Genomic DNA, 9,597 nt, shown 5'->3' on the forward strand with positions numbered 1-9,597 from the left:
CTCATTGAAAGACATGGCAGGTTAAAAGCTCAGGGTCAAATGATGGTGTTTAATCATCTGTGGGTGTTTCATTATTGCCTTTTAGTCGTGAAAGAGCTCCATAATCACTAAACAATTGAAGCCTTCTTCCTGGTTAAATTCTGATGGTATGCTTTGTATAACAGAAAATTCTCAAAGTGTAAAATAATGAAGTTCTCAGTTGTTTCTTTTTCCTGTACACCAGAGAGAAGATATATATTTTTTGTGATCTGAAATACATTTTCTAGGCTACAACAATCATAACAGTGGAGCGAGTAAGTCCACAGTCACTTGTCCCTCTTCCACTTTCACATTTACAACAGATGCATTGAAGAAAAGATAGTGTAGCAACTTCAGTGTATGAATAACCACAGACAAATCAGAAGGATTACATGACGGCCACGGCAGAGAAACTGAAGGATCATGTCATCACTAAGCCACTTTCTATTAGTTCGTTAGCCAAGCATGGTTGCTAAATATGCAGCACTAACCAAAAATGGCCCCTTGAGGCTGATTGATTGCTTCTCTCTCCAAAAGACCAGCACGGTGGCTGATAAAATGCAAACGTTGCGGTTTCAAAATTAGCAGCACCACTATATACATTCTACACCTTTAACATATTAGCCCTATTGAGCTGTGATGGCTAATGCCCAGTAAATGTAAAGCATGCTAGCTTTAATATTTAAAGACGCTTAATGGAGATTATTTCTACTTGATCTAATCATGATCTAGCGATAAATCTCATGGTAAAACCAGCCCAACCACCTTTTCCTGCTTACAACTGAACCTCGGATTTACAGAATTGCTACACTTTTAATTTTTTTTTGACTTTCACCATAATAACAGCAGGCTGAAATGCAAATAAAACTGAAGAAAGATGCTCTCTTGTTCACTTTTTACAGACTTGTCTCATGAGATGCTAAACAGAAGTGCAGTGTTTGATTATTTTCCAAGAATCAGCAGCTTGTCCTCTGATTTTGATTTAGTCTCTTGAATGGATGAGCGCACAGTATATTTGCACTAGTTCATTTTATTTGCAGCTCTTTTGCTCCTTTATTGAAAAAGCACAGGACGATACTGACAACGACTCCACGTGGAGGTTAATAAGAAATTGAAGCATTTGATCGGTCATGTTTGGCATATTCATGAAATTTAAAGTGTTGTAAATATTTGTAAAATATCCAGTTGGCCTGCTCGCGGCTGACGTGAACTTCCCCTTTTTTCTTTCTGACACGTACAGTGAGCGGTCTGTCTTGGACGGTATGGACTGATTATTTAAGCACTCATGTTTCTCATTAGGTGGATGTTAAGGGTTGTTATATTTTTGTATGACTGCAGTATTAAAAGAACATATTTATGCGTTTATATTCTTACAAAATGTTTACATGCATTTCACTGAAAGAAAGGGAACCATTGTTCTTCATGTGCTGTTTGACTGGTCTGTGCCAGATTACACCTGTATGTTTCTTTGACATGTTTTGGCTTGTTTTAAGTAATTCAGCCTGAAGGGAAAGTTTGCTTTCTGCGTTTCTTCTATGCCTGTGTGCTGGTTTGAAGCACAGTGTGATGCTAACAGTGTCTCTAATACTCAGTTTTAACCCTACGCCTTATGTTTTAATGCCAGTACGGCATGTTTGATTTGTGCCTGTGGTACAGAGGAAAAAAAACATCCTTGTTTCTTGGAGTGCCTGTCATTACATTCAGTTAACTTATGAATAAATTCAACATGTGAAAATGACCCTTTGACTTTGACTCATTGGTTATTTAATAAATTGAGGCTCTCGTGGAGTTTATGCTTATTAACACATGTATTGGGTGTGAAACAGGAAGTAATAATACGAAAATTTATATGAACTACTGATTCTGCACAATAATGAAAATGAATATTTAAAATGAGCTTTTTTATGTGAAGTTGTTTGCATGATGAAGCTGAAGTATATACAGCATTATAGCATATTTCTACACTGATTATATAACATAGAAATACCCACAAAGGCAAAGTAAATGCAGATTTTATTTACGGTAAATCATTCATGAAAAGGGTTATTGTTCTTAGCCATAATGTACTTTTTCTATAGCTTTATTTTTAGTTATATAAACTAAAAAACCTTTTTTAAAAATCAGGCATAATGTTGGGTAATTACAAAACCACAGAGTAAAAAGTCTCAAGTTAATTTGACCAAATTTGTCAACACAGCCAAAAATGAGACTACACTGAGTACCCGGAGAGATCATGCCCAAGCCAGGTGGTGGAGTTGAACTCAGGACCAATCACTGTGCCACCATTGCAACAGTTTACTGTAGTTTGAGAAATTTTGAGAAAGCTTCATAGCGTGAGATTCTGTAGCTGAGCAGCTCCTGTAGTAATGTAATGTTTGGGTGACCCACTTTGTTAGAGAGTTATCTCTGGGATGCTGGGATGATAGCTCCCTCAGGACTTAAACTCCGGTCAGAGAGTGGGGCACAGAGAGTGATGTCCGGATATACTTTAATGGAAGTTAATAGCAGCTCAACAGTACAGCAGTAGGCATACTTAACGAATGTGGGAGGGGTGGACAGACGTGTGCTTCTGAATAACAAGAAACAAGGAGAAACAATTTTCACATATAAATATAACACTCGTCACTTCCCAACATCATGCCAATATAATGATCTGTAACCCAAATAATCAGCTGAATGCTCTGACATAAGAAAGTCCCACAATCCCATTTAAACAGGCAGGAAACAAGAATATCTATATATCTCAGACAACAGAAAAGACCTAATGCCCCCAAATTAGGAAAGGTCAGCAATTACATGGTCTTCAGTGCCCTCTTGTGGCTAAATAACACAACCGCGGTACACAGATCCAACCCGCAACAAATGCTACGGTGGTAAGTCACATGCCTCTACCACTCTCGATAAATCTCCTAGCATAAACCCCCTGTAATCAATGTCAAAGTACAACCCGTGCTATAAGTGGAAATAGACTCGTAGAACTGGAGGGATTTTGACTCACATTTGCACAGGAACGCACACGGCTGGAGATCGCTATTCCCCCACACTCATGGAGAAAAAACATGGCTAGTGCTCCTCGGACTCGTGATACGGCAGGAGCGTCGTAAAAGCATGTGACGTCACCACCGCAGCAAACAGTAAGAACAAAGTGGAACTTATCGGCAGAAATTAACACTGCACTTATAGCGATGCGATTGAAATATAAGGAGACTTTCGGACACAGCCGCCCCCAAATTTAAGTGATAAATTTGCTCTTCAACCGAAAGTCTAAGCATCATTGGGTTTACAGGCCTCATCATCCTCCCAGGCTGAGAGTCTGACTAATCTGGCAACTGGTCGAAGATATGTCTGTCCCTTGATTGTCACCTCAGCCGCTCTCACCCGACCGTCTGGCCCTGGACAGGCCTTGACCACCTTTCCGATGGGCCACTGCGCTCGCGGTAGTTGTGAGTCAACCACCATAACCACTTGTCCCATGGTCAACTTGTCAGTTTCCCCCTGCCATCTTTGTCTCCTCTGAAGATCCGGCAGATGGTGACGCAGGAAGTTGGACCAAAAATGGTCCGCCAGAATCTGACTATGGCGCCATCGCCGTCTTCCCAGCATCTCACTCGAAGCATAAATCACCTGGGGGAGTGATGCATCTCGTCGCCCCATTAGCAATAAGTTGGGTGTGACTGGATCCGGATCCGCTACATCCGAAGAGACATACCCAAGAGGCTTTGCATTAATGATCCCTTCCACTTCGATCAGCACAGTTTGCAAAACTGCCTCTGTCACCGTATGGCCTCCCAACACCACTTGAAGAGCTGTCTTCACAGACCTTATCTCCCGTTCCCAAGTACCTCCAAAATGGGGGGAACCTGGTGGATTGAACCGGAACTCAATCCTCTGCTCCGCCAGCTGCTCTTTAATGGGGGCTTCAAGAGCTGAGAAACTAGACCGCAGTTCGGTCTCTCCTCCCCTGAAGTTGGTACCACAGTCAGATAGGATCTCATATGGCTTGCCCCGGCGTGCATTAAACCGACGCAGAGCCATGAGAAAGGCATCGGTATCTATGCTGTCCAACAGGTCAAGATGCACACAGCTCGTAGTCATGCATTTGAATATGATACCCCAGCGCTTTTCAGTGCGCCGTCCCACTTTGATGTTGTAAGGGCCAAAGCAGTCGACCCCAGTGGACCAAAAGGGTGGTTTGTATAGGCGCAGCCTCGCGGGGGGTAGATCTGCCATCCGAGGAATATCAGGACTGGCTCGCCACCTTCGACACTCACCACAGCTGTGCTGGTGCCGCTTGATTGCCTCCCTTCCTCGGAGAATCCAATATTTCCTCCTCATCTCCCCGAACACTCGTTCTGGCCCAGGGTGCAACAGCTGCTCATCGTATTGCCTGATCAGTAGTTTAGTCACCGGATGCTGCGGATCAAGGACTATGGGGTGCATGGCATCCAAGTCCAGACCTTCTGCTCTTCTGAGTCTTCCCCCAACTCTTATCAGTCCAATAGCCGGATCATACTCTGGAGCAAGTGTTAGCAGGCGACTCTGCTTAAGAATTGCCTTACCAGCAACCAGGGTCTGTAATTCCTCGGGGAAGCTATCATTTTGAGCTTGTTTCAGGAGATGCAGCTCAGCAGCTGATACATCTGTAGCAGTCATGACATGGTTTTCGTGATCAGCAGCCGCCCCATGAAGGATCCGATGGGTAGCCTTAACCGCTTCACTCCATTTGCCAAAATTGGAAATTGGCACCATTTGCTGTGGACTGCATGTGGTGGTGGTTCCACAGAATGCTGTTCCTCTCAGCTCCCCATCGTCTTCTTGGCCTTCACCTTCATGGAGAGTTGGCCAGGTATCAGGGTTCGTTAAAAGGAAAGGTGGGCCCTGAGTCCAACGGTTTGGTTGACCCAGCTCGAGAAGGCTTTTCCCTCGCGTGAGGTCATCAGCCGGATTGTCCTTGGTGTTGACATACCTCCAACTTGACACCTCGGTAAGATCTTGTATTTCGGCAATCCTGGTACCAACAAAGACCTTATAGCGGCATGAATCAGATTGGATCCAGGTCAAAACGGTTGTTGAGTCGCTCCATAGGGTAATGTCACTGGGTTGAAATGCCAGCTCGGTCTCCAGTACTCTAGCCAGTTGGGCTCCGGCAAGAGCTGCACATAACTCCAAACGTGGCATAGAAATCTGTTTCCGGGGGCTTACTCTTGACCTCGCCATCATGAATGCCACGTGGACGCCGCCTTGGGAGTCCTGTGTTCGCAGATAGGCTACTGCTCCATAGGCTCTTTCGGAGGCATCACAAAATATGTGAGCCCCTCTATCCGGTCTCCCGACGTCGGCTCTTGGTGAGACATAGCATCTTGGTAGTTCCACCTGTGGCAAGTTCACTAGTTCCTTCTCCCACTGTGTCCATCTGTCTAGTAAGGCTGTAGGATGGATTTGTTCATCCCATCCAACTCCTGCCTTCCAAAGATCCTGAATTAGAACCTTTGCTCGAGTTGAGAAGGGTATGAGGAAGCCCAGAGGATCATATTGTGATGCCATCACCCGGTAAACATTCCTCAGTGTGGGCAGAGAGTACTCCACAGGTCGATGCCTGTATCCAAGGCGGTCAGTGAGACAGTTCCAACGAAGGCCCAGAGCTGGTTCTTCTGGGTCTTGGCTGTGCTGGGAGAGCCAAAGCTCTGTGCTGGCTGCTTTGGCTTCCATTGGTAGGTGTTCCACCACCGATGGAACATTACTGGCCCATTGCCTAATCTCGAATCCCCCTTTGGCGAGTAACTCTCGCATCCGATCTATGAGTGTCTTAGCCTCCTCTGCAGATTGGAGACTATGCAAACAGTTATCGACGTAGAAGGCCCTCTCCACCGTGTCCAAGATATCTTCATTACCCTGGCTGTTGTCCCTGACATGTCTTTGGAGGGCATAGGTGGCACAACAAGGACTGCACGTTGTACCAAAAGGCAGAACCTGCCACTCGTACACACTTGGCTCCTCATCCTTCCTCATAGACCTCCATAGGAAGCGGAGCAGAGGTTTGTCCTCAGGCAGCAACCGAATTTGGTGGAACATTGCCTTGATGTCACCACTTATGGCCACAGTATGCTCCCTGAAGCGGAGGAGGACCCCAAGCAGTGAAGGTCCCAGAATTGGACCTGGAAGCAACTGGCTGTTGAGGCTGAGCCCGTTGTACTGGTATGAGCAGTTGAATACAAGTCTAGCCTTGTTGTTGTGGTGAACTACATGGTGGGGTAGATACCATGACTCGCCCGAACAATCCACCTTCTCGGGGGATAGTTTCTCAACATAGCCTACCACCTCCAGTTTATGGACTTCCTGACAATAGGTTTCAGCCTGCCCTGGGTCTCTCGCTATCCGACGTTCAGTACTCCGTAGCTGTGGTAGCAAGGCCAGTCTGGGTGCCCAGAGGCGAGGACTGTCTTTGCGACGGAGGAGGGGCGTTGCATATCTTGTCACTCCCTCCACCTGCACTCTGGTTGTGCGCTGCTCAAGAGCTTCAAGTGCTTTCTGATCTTCCTTAGAACGTGTCGCGGTCTTCACATTTGTGTATGGGAGTACATCTGTCTTCCACAATCGTTCTACATGTTGAAGGAGATCATTGTTTGGGGACCCAGTAAAGAGACACTGTTGCTCTTCCACAGCGAACTGGGTTAAGTTAGCTGGACCCTGCAGAGCCCACCCAAGGCGGGTACAGACTGCCAATGGACCCCCAGGAGGGCCAGACCGTACAGGCTTCGTTGGGACAAGCAGATGAGGGAAGTCTGAGCCAATAAGGACTAAAGGCTGCACCCTGTCGACAGGGGAAAGTGGGAGTCCCTGCAGGTGTGCATATTTTTGCATGAGTGCCTTAACCGGATAACTGTGCTCGGAGAGGCCCAGTTTGTCAGCAGTGAAGGCATGATGGATGTGGTATCTCACCTTAGGATCATGGGCAGGGGAAATCTCAAAGGAGACCGAGGCCCCTTGCAGGTGAATCACATCCTGACGAACAGTTCTTAATGGAAGTGTCTCGGCTTCCTTCCCTAGATTGAGGTGCTGCACGGCTGGTGGTAGGATGATGGATCGTTCAGAACCGTCATCTAGTACAGCAAAGGTCTCCAATGAATACCCAGCATTGTACAGATACACCTTCACAACCTTTAGCAGGACCTTATGCGGACGGTTCGGGTGATCAATGTAGATGGTGGACGTATCTGGGGCAGTGCCAACCATCAGGACTTTCCTAGGCTCCTGTTGGCAAACCTCATGCAGCACTGTAAGATGTTGCTGTTTGCACACTTTACAGGGTGCCTTCAGGGTGCACACATCAGGTGCATGATTCCGTCCACAACGCCAACAACCTTTATCTTTGATCCACTCTGCAATTTGGGTGGTGGACAGTGTCTTAAATTTGGGGCAAAGATTAAGGTAGTGCTCACGGGTGTCACAGTATGGACAGTAAGGTTTCGGCTTAATCTTCCCTTTACTGGGAGGTGTCCGATGACCTGGTTCCAGATGAGCTCCATCCCCCTTCCTGTTGTCTGTGTTGTAATACACCGTGGAAGGATATCTTTGGCTTTTCCTGCCTTTCTGACCTTGTTTGGTCTGGTCCTGAAACATGTCGGCTGCCCTAATAGATATGCGCTTGGCCTGCGACTTCACTTGGAGCCAGGCCGAAAAATCTGGCAGGGTATATGTCCTGTCAGTTCCAGTTCTCAGTATCCCACGACTGAGGCTGTACTCAACAAACCCATCTCTGTAGCTTGCTGGGAGCTTACTCAGTAACTTATCGACATGAGAGCCACATCGCAGTTCGTAGCCGTTTTCACCGTCCAGTGATCGAAGCATACCTACTAAAGCTTGCACATCCAGAGCAAAATTGTCGAAGGCTTCTGGGTCCCCCACCCGGATTTGGGGAGAGTTCAGGATAGATCCAAGCTCACTCTGTACGAGCTGACGAGGTTGACCATATTTGTCTTGGAGAGCCTGGAGTGCTGTAGTATATGGCAGGGGATCATGCATATATGCTTGTGCTAGTTTGTGAGCACTTGGTAGTTTTAACTGCTCCAGAAGGATTTGATATTTGAACTGCTCTGTGAGATGAGTATGGCTACCGAGCAGACTGTCCAGAGCCATCTTAAGAAGCGCGAAATCACTTTCCTTACCACTGGCGAAAGAAGGTAGTGCTGGCTTGGGGATCCCATACGAGCTGGCAATTAGCAGTTCCATCAAGTTGTTGCCATTGCTGGCAGTAGGTGGCAACTGTATCTCGGACTGTAAAGACGGCGCCGTGGGCCCACAGCCAGCTGGTCCGACTTTATCCCGCAGGCGGGACGGTAAATCAGGAAGCGGTAGAAACTGACTGGGTGTTGAGTATGGCACTGGAGGAAGCCATCCCTGGTGTTTCACCTTTCCAGGAGGCTGTGATTGTCGGTTAGGAATATTAGAGCTGTCCTCTGCTGCAGGTCGGAGAGTCTGAGTCGAGTAGGTAATAGAGGGGTGATTTCCGCCTGGCTGCTGACCATACTGATGACCAGCTGAGGGAGTGTCCATAGCAATAGCAGGACTGATATGTTGCGTTGGACACTCATGGAGAGGTTCAGATACTGGCTCCAGGACAGACGAGGAGCTGGTGGGATGTAAGGGCTGCGAATCTGGTACTGATGCATCCACTGGCAAGATGGAAGGTGGGAAAGCATTCGCATAGCTGGTCATATTACGTTGCTGTCCGTTATGTGCTGGGTGCTCTGACAGATTCACTTGGGAGTTTACACCACTGCTGCAAGCCTGCAGGCCCGAGTCATACTCACAGTTATTTAAAGGTCTAGGTGCTGGCAGCCCATCTTCTTGATCACGAAGAAAAGCAGCAATGAGGGAAGCTTTCTTTAGCTCCATCTCCTTCTCTTTGAGTCGACGCTGCATTGATAGACGTCTGGTAATAGATTCTCTGGTGTTGTGAGCAGTACGTGCCTCTTCGTCTAATTGACGTCTTTGCCTTTCTTGCTGCATGTATAGTTCTTCCTTCTTACTGAGGGCTTCCCGGGCCTGAGCATCCAATGTTAAACACTGTTCCTCAGCTAGACTCTCTTCCATCATCTGCCGCTGCAATTCTGCTAGCTCCATGCCCTTCATCTTCTCTTCCAACATCGCTGTCTGCAAATCAGTTAGCCCTGCGATGATAGAGCCTCCCGAAGGTGAGTGACCACTAGCCTGGGATCTAGGTTTACTGCATTGAGAACCTGAGGCATGTGATCGTGAAGCGGTCGAGCGCTGCCTGGCAGAGCGCTGATCTATAGCCTTCCCTGCCTCTGCACCTGCTGTTGGTTTATCGGTGGATGTACCTGATTTGGGTTGATATTCAACTTCATAATCATCAAAGTAAGCCGGGAGATGTCTCTCTCGCTGAGTTTTCCGTCGCACGGATATGTCAGGGATATCCTGGTGCTTAAACTCCATGTCGTCCTCAGAGTAGCTATCTCTCCGGCTCGAAGGACCACTTGTTAGAGAGTTATCTCTGGGATGCTGGGATGATAGCTCCCTCAGGACTTAAACTCCGGTCAGAGAGTGGGGCACAGAGAG

The sequence above is a fragment of the Astatotilapia calliptera genome, chromosome 7 (genome assembly GCF_900246225.1).
Source record: "Astatotilapia calliptera chromosome 7, fAstCal1.2, whole genome shotgun sequence".
NCBI lineage: Eukaryota > Metazoa > Chordata > Actinopteri > Cichliformes > Cichlidae > Astatotilapia > Astatotilapia calliptera.